Source organism: Bombina bombina, chromosome 5 (assembly GCF_027579735.1).
Source record: "Bombina bombina isolate aBomBom1 chromosome 5, aBomBom1.pri, whole genome shotgun sequence".
Lineage (NCBI taxonomy): Eukaryota > Metazoa > Chordata > Amphibia > Anura > Bombinatoridae > Bombina > Bombina bombina.
This window is the reverse complement of record NC_069503.1, coordinates 1,141,883,215-1,141,895,368: the sequence shown is the minus strand read 5'-3', so window position 1 is coordinate 1,141,895,368 and position 12,154 is coordinate 1,141,883,215. Positions and strand designations below refer to the sequence as shown.

Below are 12,154 nucleotides of genomic sequence, written 5' to 3'. Positions count from 1 at the left end.
GAATCCAGTTTATTTGGATCAGATCCGTCACCCGCAGAATGAAGCTCTCCGTCCTCATGTTCTGCAAATTGTGACGCAGTGTCAGACATGGCCCTAGCATTATCAGCGCACTCTGTTCTCACCCCAGAGTGGTCTCGTTTACCCCTAAGTTCTGGCAATTTAGACAAAACTTCAGTCATAACATTAGCCATGTCTTGTAAAGTGATTTGTAATGGCCGCCCTGATGTACTTGGCGTTACAATATCATGCACCTCCTGAGCGGGAGATGCAGGTACTGACACGTGAGGCAAGTTAGTCGGCATAACTTCCCCCTCGTTGTCTGGTGAATGTTGCTTAACATGTACAGATTGGCTTTTATTTAAAGTAGCATCAATGCAATTAGTACATAAATTTCTATTGGGCTCCACCTTGGCTTTTGAACATATTGCACAAAGAGATTCCTCTGTGTCAGACATGTTTAAACAAACTAGCAATTAGACTAGCAAGCTTGGAAATACTTTTCAACTGAATTTACAAGCAATATGCAAAACGTTACTGTGCCTTTAAGAAGCACACAAAAAAACTGTCACTTTGATATAACAATGAACCGGTTTAGTTATAGCAATCAATTTTTCATATGAAATGCATTAGTTTAGCAAAGGATAGCACCCATCAGCAAATGGATTATTAACCCCTTAATACCAAAAACGATTGACAAATAAAAACGTTTTTTATCACAGTCAAAGCACAGTCTCACAGGTCTGCTGTGAGTGATTACCTCCCTCAAACTAGTTATGGAGACCCCTGAGCTCTGTAGAGACGTCCTGGATCATGCAGGGAGAATAAGGAAGACTGTGACTGAATTTTTAATGCGTAGTAAAAGCGCCAAAAATAGGCCCCTCCCACTCTTAATACAGCAGTGGGGAAGCTCAGTAACTGATTTTATGCAAAATAAACGACAGCCAAGTGGAAAATAATGCCCATAAATTTTCACCAAGTACCTCAGAGAAAAAAACGATTAACCTGACAGTAAACGTTTTAAATATATGATTAAGAATAAAAGCCTGTTGCTAGTCGCTATCACTGCAGAGAGGCTAGAGTTATATGTAAACAGTATTTTCTTAGTGAAGTGCCATTCCCCAGAAATACTTTGGTGCCAACATACATAACAGCCTGATACCAGTTACTACTACTGCATTTAAGGCTGTACTTACATTATATCGGTATTAGCAGTATTTTCTCAGTCAATTCCATTCCTTAGAAAATAATATACTGCAACATACCTCTTTGCAGGTGAACCTGCCCGCTGTCCCCTGTTCTGAAGTTACCTCGCTCCTCAGAATGGCCGAGAACAGCAAATGGATCTTAGTTACGTCCGCTAAGATCATACACAAACTCAGGTAGATTCTTCTTCTAATACTGCCTGAGAAGAAACAACACACTCCGGTGCTGTTTAAAATAACAAACTTTTGATTGAAGTAATAAAAAAAAGACTAAATTTAATAACCACACTCCTCTCACACATCCTATCTATTAGTTAGGTGCAAGAGAATGACTGGGTGTGACGTAGAGGGGAGGAGCTATATAGCAGCTCTGCTTGGGTGATCCTCTTGCACTTCCTGTTAGGGAGGAGTTAATATCCCATAAGTAATGGATGACCCGTGAACTGACTACACTTAACAGGAGAAAATGAGCAAGCAGACGCAGAGGATAATTTATCTGTAGTGCCCTCACATCAATCTGACTTGGCAGTGAGGGAGGGCCTGTCTGAGGGAGAAATTTCTGACACAGGAAAAGTTTCTCAGCAGGCAGAGCCTGATACCATAGCATTTAAATTTAAGCTTGAACACCTCCGCGCTCTACTTAAGGAGGTCCTAGCTACTCTTGATGATTGTGACCCTTTGGTGGTCCCAGAAAAATTTTGTAAAATGGATAAATTCTTAGAGGTCCCAGTACACACTGATGCGTTTCCGATACCTAAGAGGGTGGCGGATATAGTGAATAAGGAGTGGGAGAAGCCAGGTGTGTACCTTTTGGTTCCCCCTCCTATATTTAAGAAAATGTTCCCCATTGTTGACCCCAGAAGGGACGCGTGGCAGTCGGTCCCTAAGGTAGAGGGGGCAGTTTCAACGCTAGCTAAGCGCACAACTATACCAATAGAAGACAGTTGCGCTTTCAAAGATCCTATGGATAAAAAATTAGGTTTACTTAAGAAAATTTTTGTTCAACAAGGTTTTCTTCTTCAACCTATTTCTTGCATTATTCCTGTAACCACTGCAGCTACTTTTTTGTTTGAGGAATTAGAAAACTCGCTCCAGAAGGAGACTTCTTATGATGAAGTCATGGATAGAATTCACGCCCTGAAGTTGGCTAATTCTTTCATTACAGATGCCGCTTTTCAGTTAGCTAAATTAGCGGCAAAAAATTCTGGTTTCGCAAAAGTGGCGCGTAGGGCGCTTTGGCTAAAATCGTGGTCAGCGGATGTGTCGTCCAAAACAAAATTGCTTAATATTCCTTTCAAGGGAAAGACCCTATTCAGGCCAGAGTTGAAAGAAATTATTTCAGATATCACTGGGGGAAAGGGCCATGCCCTTCCACAGGATAGACCTTTCAAAGCTAAAAATAAGTCTAATTTTCGTTCCTTTCGCAATTTCAGGAACGGACCGGCTTCTACCTCTACAGCCACTAGGCAAGAGGGTAACGCAGCCCAGCCCAAACCAGCATGGAAACCATTGCAAGGCTGGAACAAGGGTAAACAGGCCAAAAAGCCTGCTGCTGCTACCAAGACAGCATGAAGGGGTAGCCCCCGATCCGGGACCGGATCTAGTAGGGGGCAGACTTTCTCTCTTTGCTCAGGCCTGGGCAAGAGATGTTCCGGACCCCTGGACACTAGAAATTGTGTCTCAGGGGTATCTTCTAGAATTCAAGGACCTTCCTCCAAGGGGAAGGTTCCACATGTCTCGATTATCTTTAGACCAGATAAAGAGACAGGCATTCTTAAATTGCGTAGAAGACCTTTTAAAAATGGGAGTGATAAACCCAGTTCCAACAGCAGAACAAGGACTGGGATTTTACTCAAACCTGTTTGTAGTTCCCAAAAAGGAAGGAACTTTCAGGCCAATTCTGGATTTAAAGATCCTAAACAAATTCCTCAGAGTTCCATCATTCAAAATGGAAACCATTCGTACAATTTTACCAATGATCCAGGAGGGTCAATATATTACTACCGTGGACTTAAAGGATGCGTACCTGCATATTCCTATCCACAAAGATCACCATTAGTTTCTGAGGTTCGCCTTTCTGGACAAGCATTACCAGTTCGTGGCTCTTCCCTTTGGATTGGCCACTGCTCCCAGAATTTTCACAAAGGTGCAAGGGACCCTTCTAGTGGTGCTAAGGCCAAGGGGCATTGCAGTAGCACCTTACCTAGACGACATTTTAATACAGGCGTCGTCCTTTCACAAAGCAAGGGCTCATATGGACATTGTTCTAGCCTTTCTAAGGTCTCATGGGTGGAAGGTTAACATAAAAAAAAAAAAGTTCTGTCCCCGTTCACAAGGGTTCCCTTCCTGGGAACAATAATAGACTGTCAAAGATTTTCATTTCTACCGAGAGGTCAGGAAATTAAAACTTTTGAACACTTGACGAGTTCTTCAATCCATTCCTCAACCCTCCATAGCTCAGTGCATGGAGGTAATAGGACTAATGGTTGCGGCAATGGACGTGGTTCCTTTTGCTCAAATTCATTTAAGACCATTGCAACTGTGCATGCTCAAACAATAGAATGGGGATTATGCAGATTTGTCTCCCCAGATTCAGATGGACCAGCAAACCAGAGACTCACTCCTCTGGTGGCTGTCTCAGGGAATGAGTTTCCGAAGACCGGAGTGGATCATTGTCTCGACCGACGCCAGCCTCTTAGTCTACGGCGAGGTCTGGAATTCCCTGAAGGCTCAGGGTCTATGTTCTCGGGAAGAATCTCTTCTCCCGATAAACATTTTGGAATTGAGAGCGATATTCAATGCGCTCCAGGCATGGCCTCAACTAGCGGAGGCCAAATTCATCAGATTTCAGTCGGACAACATGACTGTAGCGTACATCAATCATCAGGGGGGAACAGAGTTCCCTGGTGATGAGGGAGGTATCCAAGATCAAATGGGCAGAGGATCACTCCTGCCATCTATCAGCAATTCACATCCCAGGAGTGGACAACTGGGAAGCAGATTATCTGAGTCTTCAGACTTTCCATCCGGGGGAGTGGTAACTCCACCCGGAGGTTTTTGCTCAGCTGACCCAGCTATGGGGCATTCCAGATCTGGATCTGATGGCGTCACATCAGAACTCCAAAGTTACACGTTACGGGTCCAGGTCCAGGGATCCCAAGGCGACATTGGTAGATGCCTTAGTAGCGCCTTGGTCATTCAATCTAGCTTATGTCTTTCCACCGTTTCCCCTTCTCCCCCAGCTAGTAGCCAGGATCAAACAGGAGAAGGCTTCGGTAATTCTGATAGCTCCTGCGTGGCCACGCAGGACTTGGTATGCAGACCTGGTGAATATGTCATCGGTTCCACCATGGAAGCTGCCTTTGAGGCAGGACCTTCTAATTTAAGGTCCATTCGAACATCCAAACCTAGTTTCTCTGCAACTGACTGCTTGGAGATTGAACGCTTGATTCTAGCTAAGCGTGGGTTTTCGGAATCTGTTATAGATACTCTGATCCAGGCTAGAAAGCCTGTCACCAGGAAAATTTACCATAAGATATGGCAGAAATATCTTTGCTGGTGCGAATCCAAGGGTTACTCATGGAGTAAGATTAGGATTCCAAGGATACTATCTTTTCTCAAAGAAGGATTGGAGAAAGGTCTGTCAGCTAGTTCTTTAAAGGGACAGATATCTGCTCTGTCTGTTTTGTTACACAAGCGTCTGGCAGCCATGCCAGATATTCAGGCGTTTGTACAGGCTTTAGTCAGAAACAAGCCTGTCTACAGACCTGTGGCTCCTCCATGGAGTCTAAATTTACAGGGAGTGCAGAATTATTAGGCAAATGAGTATTTTGACCACATAATCCTCTTTATGCATGTTGTCTTACTCCAAGCTGTATAGGCTCGAAAGCCTACTACCAATTAAGCATATTAGATGATGTGCATCTCTGTAATGAGAAGGGGTGTGGTCTAATGACATCAACACCCTATATCAGGTGTGCATAATTATTAGGCAACTTCCTTTCCTTTGGCAAAATGGGTCAAAAGGACTTGACAGGCTCAGAAAAGTCAAAAATAGTGAGATATCTTGCAGAGGGATGCAGCACTCTTAAAATTGCAAAGCTTCTGAAGCGTGATCATCGAACAATCAAGAGTTTCATTCAAAATAGTCAACAGGGTCGCAAGAAGCGTGTGGAAAAACAAAGGCGCAAAATAACTGCCCATGAACTGAGAAAAGTCAAGCGTGCAGCTGCCAAGATGCCACTTGCCACCAGTTTGGCCATATTTCAGAGCTGCAACATCACTGGAGTGCCCAAAAGCACAAGGTGTGCAATACTCAGAGACATGGCCAAGGTAAGAAAGGCTGAAAGACGACCACCACTGAACAAGACACACAAGCTGAAACTTCAAGACTGGGCCAAGAAATATCTCAAGACTGATTTTTCTAAGGTTTTATGGACTGATGAAATGAGAGTGAGTCTTGATGGGCCAGATGGATGGGCCCGTGGCTGGATTGGTAAAGGGCAGAGAGCTCCAATCCGACTCAGACGCCAGCAAGGTGGAGGTGGAGTACTGGTTTGGGCTGGTATCATCAAAGATGAGCTTGTGGGGCCTTTTCAGGTTGAGGATGGAGTCAAGTTCAACTCCCAGTCCTACTGCCAGTTTCTGGAAGACACCTTCTTCAAGCAGTGGTACAGGAAGAAGTCTGCATCATTCAAGAAAAACATGATTTTCATGCAGGACAATGCTCCATCACACGCATCCAAGTACTCCACAGCGTGGCTGGCAAGAAAGGGTATAAAAGAAGAAAATCTAATGACATGGCCTCCTTGTTCACCTGATCTGAACCCCATTGAGAACCTGTGGTCCATCATCAAATGTGAGATTTACAAGGAGGGAAAACAGTACACCTCTCTGAACAGTGTCTGGGAGGCTGTGGTTGCTGCTGCACGCAATGTTGATGGTGAACAGATCAAAACACTGACAAAATCCATGGATGGCAGGCTTTTGAGTGTCCTTGCAAAGAAAGGTGGCTATATTGGTCACTGATTTGTTTTTGTTTTGTTTTTGAATGTCAGAAATGTATATTTGTGAATGTTGAGATGTTATATTGGTTTCACTGGTAAAAATAAATAATTGAAATGGGTATATATTTGTTTTTTGTTAAGTTGCCTAATAATTATGCACAGTAATAGTCATCTGCACACACAGATATCCCCCTAAAATAGCTATAACTAAAAACAAACTAAAAACTACTTCCAAAACTATTCAGCTTTGATATTGAGTTTTTTGGGTTCATTGAGAACATGGTTGTTCAATAATAAAATTAATCCTCAAAAATACAACTTGCCTAATAATTCTGCACTCCCTGTAGTTCTTTCAGTTCTTCAAGGGGTTCCGTTTGAACCTCTATATTCCATAGATATTAAGTTACTATCTTGGAAAGTTTTGTTTTTAGTAGCTATTTCTTCTGCTAGAAGAGTTTCTGAATTGTCTGCTTTGCAGTGTAATTCACCCTATCTGGTGTTTCATACAGATAAGGTCGTTTTACGTACCAAACCTGGTTTTCTTCCAAAAGTGGTTTCCAATTTGAATATCAACCAGGAAATAGTTGTTCCTTCTCTGTGTCCTAATCCAGTTTCTAACAAGGAACGTCTGTTACACAATCTTGATGTGGCTGAAAAGCATCATCCGGTTGGCTTATGAGACTGCTGGAAGGCAGCCTCCTGAACGAATTACAGCTCACTCTACTAGAGCTGTGGCTTCCACATGGGCTTTCAAGAATGAGGCTTCTGTTGAACAGATTTGTAAGGCAGCGACTTGGTCTTCACTGCATACGTTTGCCAAGTTTTACAAATTCGATACTTTTGCTTCTTCGGAGGCTATTTTTGGGAGACTGGTTTTGCAAGCAGTGGTGCCTTCCGTTTAGGTTACCTGACTTGTTCCCTCCCTTCATCCGTGTCCTAAAGCTTTGGTATTGGTTCCCACAAGTAAGGATCAAGCCGTGGACCGGATACACCAATGTAGGAGAAAACAGAATTTATGTTTACCTGATAAATTTCTTTCTCCTACGGTGTATCCGGTCCACGGCCCGCCCTGGCATTTTGGTCAGGTTTAAATTTATTTTTTGTAAACTACAGTCACCACTGCACCCTATGGTTCTCCTTTTTCTCCTAACCGTCGGTCGAATGACTGGGGGGCGGAGCCTGAGGGGAGCTATATGGACAGCTCTGCTGTGTGCTCTTTGCCACTTCCTGTAGGGACCGGATACACTGTAGGAGAAAAATTTATCAGGTCAACATAAATTCTGTTTTTTCTTGGGGGTTCACCTGTGAGTGCTGCCTTTTTTTTTTTTTTTTTTTTTTTTTTCCCCCTCTCTATCCGGTTGGGAAACATCTCTTCTCTGGAATTTGATACTAGCGATTTTGTGGTTGCTTGGACACTTCTGCAGAAGTTACATCTTAAGGTTATAGTTACATAGTTCTATAGATCCTTTGTCGATCCCTACTGGGGTTTTGATTTTTCTGACCTGGTTCAGTTCAGGAGTGCCCTCTATAGAAGGCTGGTCCTGGTCAGGAGCTGGTTTCTGTTCCTTAATGTCTATACCATCCACATGGTGCTGGTGTATCTGGCTGACCTGGTAGGGTGGTGAGTTGCTCTCGCATGAGAAGTTCGTTATGCTAAGATTCCTACTTCAGAACTGATAAATCTTCCCCTTGGGATAGGGATTTCCATGGAGAGGAAAACCATGAGTTTAATGCTGCCCTTGACGGGGCTAAGAGGAGGCCTTTAAGTGCATTGACATCAGGCTGGTTCTCATTGATTCTTTTTGGGTGGGGCATCAAGGGGTTTGTAATCAGTCCTCTCTTGCCCTGTTCCTGATTGTTGGTGGGGTTCCAGAAGTGGATTCTGCTACAAAGGGTTTCTGAAGGTTCTTTGACCTCCAGAGCTAGAATCCTTCATTCCCAATTGGACTGGAGGTTTAGATGACTCGTTGAACATCTAAAGTACCAGGTTGGGGTGGATTTTTATATCCCCTATGGTATTTTTTGGCCTGCTCTTTTTTTTTTTTAGGTTTTTGACCTCAGTACCTTTCCCTAAGGGGTCAAGGTAACTTAGGCTTCCTTTTTCCCTTTCTGGGGATGGTTGTGGGGTCATCTGTTCTGGGAGTGCAAGCATTTTTGGCCTATTTTCTTCCTCATGCTGCTTCCATGTTTTTGGGGGCTCTGGAAAATGAGTTGGTCTCCCTTTTTGTCCTGGAACTACCCTTCATTTGTAAACTGTTGCAGACTCAGCCCAATGTACAGGGGTGCCAGGAGTGACTAATGCTATAAACAATCACACTGTGGCTTACTATGAAATTAGCACACCAAGAATCTTGCAAAGCATATGTTAAATGTCAACACAAAAAACAGGCGAAATACTGCTCCCTCCTGTCAGTATATGGCCGGGTTATAATACAATTTATTTAATAATTATTCTTTAAAACTAACCCTCAATAAAATGCATATACGAAACAATTAAAATTAATATAAATTCCTAAATTCTTTATATTAGTTAAATTTATAAATACATTGAATTATATTTATAGAAAACCAGATATGAATCAAATGATATACACTAATGATGTTACAATATTCTTTACAAAGCAAACCAAATGTGCCTTTAGAAATAACCTTATTCACAAATGAATTGCTTTACATCACCACAATGAAATACCAAAGTATGGGCCACTAACTTTCAGACCGTACAACTAAACTACTCGGCCTACAATTTATCCTATATAACTCTAAAACACCAGAGTACAGGTGGCCCTCGTTTTGCAACTGTTTAATTTACAGTTTCAGAATAACAACCTTTTTTTCCAGTCATGTGACTATCGAAAAGCCTTGAGAAGCAGTGCATTTATTAAAATAGCCAGTAGGTGGAGCTGTCCGCTTGTGTTGCAGCAAAGCCAAGAAAGCTGAAATTAATCAGTTTAACCAGACCTGAGCTATCGAGCAGATTTCAAAGGAACAAGATCTTCCTGTCTATAAATCAGTCCAGATTGGAATGCATAGAAAGAACTGTTTGCAGAAAAATGCAAGTGAAGTCTGTGTTGTGTGATTATTTTATTAGGTTTATAATGCTGTTTAGCAAATGTTTTTGTTCATTTAACTTGGTTTAATTATATATTCTGTGTTGTGTGTTATTTTATTAGGTTTATAATGCTGTTTAGCTTTAAAAATAATGTATTAGGTGTTACTTATGACAATTTTGAGAGGGGCCTGGAACCCATCTCCCTCACTTCCCATTGACTTACATTATAAACTGGGTTTCAATTTACAACGGTTTCGATTTAAAACCATTCCTTCTGGAACCTAACCCCGGCGTAAACTGAGGGCTACCTGTATATATATCTATTGAGCAGACAGGCGTTTCATCCAGGAGAATGGGAACTCCACCCGGAGGTATTTGCCAACCTGATTCTCAGATGGGGCAGGCCGGAGCTGGATCTTATGGCGTCTCGTCAGAATGCCAAGCTCCCAAGATACGGATCCAGGTCCAGGGATCCTCAGGCCGAACTGATAGATGCCTTGGTCATTCAACCTAGCTTATGTGTGCCCTCAGTTTGCTCTCCTTCCCCAGGTGATTGCTAGAGTCAAACAGGAGAGGGCTTCGGTGATTCTTATCGCTCCTGCGTGGCCTCGCAGGACTTGGTATGCCGATCTGGTGGACATGTCATCTCTGCCACCGTGGAAGATTCCATTGAGGCAGGACCTTCTCTTTCAGGGACCCTTCCATCATCCAAATCTAATTTCTCTGCAGCTGACTGCTTGGAGATTGAACGCTTGATTTTATCTAAGCGAGGGTTCTCTGATTCGGTCATTGATACCTTGATTCAGGCACGTAAACCTGTTACTAGAAAAATTTACCGAAAGTATGGTGTAAATGTCTTTATTGGTGTGAATCCAAGTGCTACTCATGGAGTAAGGTTAGGATTCCCAGGATTTTATTCTTTCTCCAGGAAGGATTGGAGAAAGGGTTGTCAGCAAGTTCCTTAAAGGGACAGATTTCTGCTTTGTCTATTTTGCTACACAAGCATCTGGCAGATGTTCCAAATGTACAATCCTTTTGTCAGGCTCTGACTAGAATCAGGCCTGTGTTTAGACCAATTGGAGTTTGAATTTAGTTAATGTTCTTCAAGGGGTTCCGTTTGTACCTATGCATTCCATAGATATTAAGTTGTTATCTTGGAAAGTTTTTTATTTTTGGTTTCTATTTCTTCTGCTCGCAGAGTTTCGGAGCTTTCGGCATTACAATGTGATTCTCCTTATCTTATTTTCCATGCAGATAAGGTAGTGTTGCGTACCAAACCTAAGGTGGTTTCAAATAAAAATATTAATCAGGAAATTGTTGTTCCTTCCTTGTGTCCTAACCCTTCTAAGAAGGAGCGACTGTTGCATCATTTGGACGTGGTCCGTGCCTTGAAGTTTTACTTACAGGCAACTAAGGAGTTTTCTCAATCTTCTTCCCTGTTTGTTGTTTTTTCTGGGAAACATAGGGGTCAGAAAGCTACGGCTACCTCTTTCTTTTTGGCTGAAGGGTATCATTCATTTTGCATATGAGACTACTGGACAGCAGTCTCCTGAACGAATTACGGCTCATTCCACTAGTGCTGTGGCTTCCTCTTGGGCATTTAAACACAATGCTTCTGTGGAACAGATTTGCAAAGCTGCGACTTGGTAGTCTCTTCACACTTTTTACATATTTGATACTTTTGCCTCAGCTGAGGCTGTTTTTGGGAGAAAGGTTCTTCAAGCAGTGGTGCCTTCCGTTTAGGTTCCCTGTCTTGTCCCTCCCATTTCATCCGTGTACTATAGCTTTGGTATTATATCCCACAAGTAAAGATGAAATCCATGGACTCATCGTATCTTGTAAAAGAAAAGGGAAATGTTATTCTTTCCTGATAAATTTGTTTCTTTTACAATACGATGAGTCCACTGCCCTCCCTGTTTTTTTATGAGACGGGTCTTTATTTTTGTTAAACTTGTCACCTCTGCTCCTTGGCTTTTCCTTTTCTCTTCCTAACTTTGGTCGAATGACTGAGTTGGGAGGGAAGGGAGGAGCTATTTATGCAGCTCTGCTGTGGAGCTCTTTGCCTCCTCCTGCTGACCAGGAGGCGATATACCACAAGCAAGGATGAAATCCGTGAACTCATCGTATCGTAAAAGAAACAAATTTATCAGGTAAGAATAAATTTCCCTTTTTTTGTAATCCAAAGCATTTTAATTTATTGTCTAGACTGGTGGTTATGTAGGAAGTGCCTAGCAAATGATGTGATTTTTTTTTTTACCATCTTTAAGACCCTTCTCTGCATTTAATATTTCTTAAATGTTCTTTAAGTCTAGTCCTGATTTTTCTTGATGTCATTCCAATGTATAATTTATCACATTTACATTTTAGGGCATACATTACCCCTTCAATATGGTAATCAATGTACCTTTTTGATTTTGTGGTTTTTGTTGAATCTGTCAATGTTGGTGTTGGTTTTAAGCATAAAGCTGCAAGTATTGCATGTTGCACATTTGAATGATTCTGGTTTTAGAGCCTTTCTTGGTTTTTGGTCCTTGATAGTGGCTTGGGCTTACCATATCTTTTAGGTTTTTGGCTCTTTTGTAGCCTACTTGGACTTTTTCACCTAGAATTTTTGATAGTATTGGATCAGATTTGAGGATATGCCAATGTTCATTGATGATCCCTAAAAAAAATTTGGAATTTGGATTGTAAGTAGTTATGATTCTTACTTGGTTTACAGATTTTTGTTAACTTTTGTTTCAAGTAATTATGCTCTCACTGTAGTTCTTGCTCTGAATTCAGCTTTTTTTATCAACCTTTTGCTATGTCCTCGTGTCAATAGCCTTTCTTTTAGTTCTTTGGCTCTTTGTTTATAGTTTTGTTTGTTTGAACAGTTTCTTCGCATTCCTAGAAAT

The 12,154-nt window shown here is 41.9% G+C and overlaps 1 protein-coding gene across 1 annotated transcript in view; it reads left to right on the top strand.

The window, feature by feature from the left end:
• The window catches only part of LOC128661749 (protein brambleberry-like), a 104,989-nt gene that overhangs the window by 86,837 nt on the left and 5,998 nt on the right, over positions 1-12,154 (top strand). The window lies entirely within an intron of this gene.